Genomic DNA, 2,488 nt, shown 5'->3' with positions numbered 1-2,488 from the left:
ATAACAGGAAACATCTTGCTCACTAAAAAGTTCAAGAAATTTACCAAATTATTTTTTTTCAACTTTTTCAGATATGGAATTGGTGGTTTGTATTCCTTAAGCACCGTTGTCTGAATTTTCTCATTTTTTCCACCCCGTTATCTTTATCATCAGTTTCTTGTTTTGGCTTCTTTTCTGGTTCGGACAACACTTTCCCACTTTTCAACGTAACTGGTTTTGCATGTTATTTTGTGTTGGGTTCAGTGTTACTAGGTAAGCTACCTTGCTGTCTCTTCTAAACTAGTTTAGCAAGCTATCCAATTTGATTCAAGTCCTTGAATTAATGTGTGCTAATTTTTTAAAGCTGTCTCAGTGTTCTGAAATCTAGTTTCGGACATCAAGATAAATTTAGCTAACATTTCCTCAAGGTTTGGTTTCTTTTCTTGCTGATAAGGTTGGTGAAAACCCGGAGGGGGTTCTGACCTTTGATTTCTTTGATCACCCCAAGAAATATTCGGATAATTCCTCAACCTCATATTATAATTATTACTACAGGGGTTATTTTAAGGTCTAGAATTAATACCCATAAAGTCCTCATGCTCTATGATAGACTTGAAGGGAAAATATTCCGGACTGATCATTCCTACTCTAGTCGCTTCACATTGTGTTACTAGATTCACTTGTTTATTGCAACTCAAACCATCAAATTTCTTACCAAGAGCTTCAACTTGACTCGCCAACATAGAGACTGCACCAATGTAAAAACTTTCAGCTACCTCTGTAGGTTTTACACTCTTAAGTTGCCAATTTTCTCAATAAACTCTTGGGCTACCTTTGGTGTTTTGTTATTCAATGTTCCACCAGTTTCTGCATCAATCATCTGTCTAGTCGAGGGGTTCAAACCATTGTAAAAAGTTTGAACTTGGAGCCATAAATGTAGTCTATGATAAGGACACCTTCTCAACATATCCTTAAATCTCTCCCTTGCATCATAAAGTATCTTAAGGTAAAATCGAATAAAAGAAGAGATGTCACTCCTCAACTTGACTATTTTGGCTGGTGGAAAACACTTCAACAAAAAATTCCTAGTTATTTGAGCCTAAGTAGTGATGGAACCTCGTGGAAGTGAATTTAACCACTGTTTTGTCTTGTTCCTCAAAGCGAATGGGAACAACCATAAGCGTATTGCATCATTAGTAATGCCATTAATCTCAAATATGTCTCAGATTTCCAGAAATTTAGCTAAATGAGCATTTGGATTGTGTTCAACTTAAATTTAAAATTGTGAGCAACAAGAGTTGGTTTAACAATACTCGATTTAGCCCCAACCAAAGTGGGCTCAGCATAGTCATACATAGTCCAAGGAGTAGGATGTGTAACAGCCCAATTTTCAGTGGTGTTTGAAACAGTGGTTTGAGACCACTAAATCCGACGAGTGAGTTCAAAAATTTTATTATTTACTATTTACAAGTTAAGTGTGATCTTAGAAAGATTTTTGAATTTGTAATTTGTGTTTTAAAAGAATTTGTTAGGTTAAGTGGTCTTAAAAATGATGTATCGAGACCTCGATTTTATAAACCTAGCTGTAATTTTTTTATAACTATTTATGGAGTATCATAAAGTTAGTATTAAAGTTTCGTTAGAAAATTTTAACGTTTTGATAGTTAATTAACTAAAAAGGACTAAATTGAAAAAGGTGCAAAATTTGCTAAAGTGATTAAATAGCCTAAATGTTAAATGAGGGAGGACTTGAAGGGTAAATGAGCCAAAGAGGATGGCTTGTGTGACATAAGCAAAGAAAAATCATGAAAATTAGGTGAAACAAGTGAAAAATTGGAAATTTTGTAAAATGAAACAAATAAAACAACAAATAAAAGATTTTCTAGATATTGCTTCATCAATCTTCAGCCAAAAATAGCCATAGGAGAGCTTTTAAAGCTATTTTTTTTATATTTCTACTCCATGTGAGTTCAATTCTTGTTTATTTCTTGTAATTTTTATGTTTTTGAGACTTTTACAATTAGGTCCAACTATCTACTGCATTAGTTTTTGATTTCATGGATAATTTTGAAAGTTACCATTGATGAGTGTTGAATTTTTATGATGAATTAACATGGATTTGAAGCTTTAATTTTGTTATATGATGATTTTATCAAGTGATTTCAATAGAAGTTGATTTTAGGACTAAATTGTGAAGAATTAAAGAATTAGGGTTTGCTATTAAATTTATATGTATCAAAGGCTGTAAGATAGTCTAGAATAATTAGATAAATTGTCAATTTAGAAAAAAATTAGCTCAATTGACGGGATAATTGGTGAGGGACTAAATTGTAAAAATTGTAAAAGTTGGGATAATTTTGTAATTTCAAAAATTAAGGGGTATTAATTTTGAAGTAAATTGAAATTTAAATATATGCTAATGAATGAATAATTTTTCATTTTAGATCAAGAGCCCGTAGATCAACTTGAAAAAGAGAAATTAGCAGAATAGTCCCTAACTACTACAAAC

General features: G+C 32.0%; 1 non-coding gene across 1 annotated transcript; it reads left to right on the top strand.

The window, feature by feature from the left end:
• Positions 1-917: 917 nt before the first annotated feature.
• On the top strand, positions 918-1,024 carry LOC128281317 (small nucleolar RNA R71). Its single transcript, XR_008271529.1, has one exon. It is a non-coding gene; the product is annotated as a small nucleolar RNA R71 (small nucleolar RNA).
• The last annotated feature ends 1,464 nt before the right edge of the window (positions 1,025-2,488 follow it).

The sequence above is a fragment of the Gossypium arboreum genome, chromosome 9 (assembly GCF_025698485.1).
Source record: "Gossypium arboreum isolate Shixiya-1 chromosome 9, ASM2569848v2, whole genome shotgun sequence".
Lineage (NCBI taxonomy): Eukaryota > Viridiplantae > Streptophyta > Magnoliopsida > Malvales > Malvaceae > Gossypium > Gossypium arboreum.
This window is presented reverse-complemented; position numbering and strand designations above follow the sequence as displayed.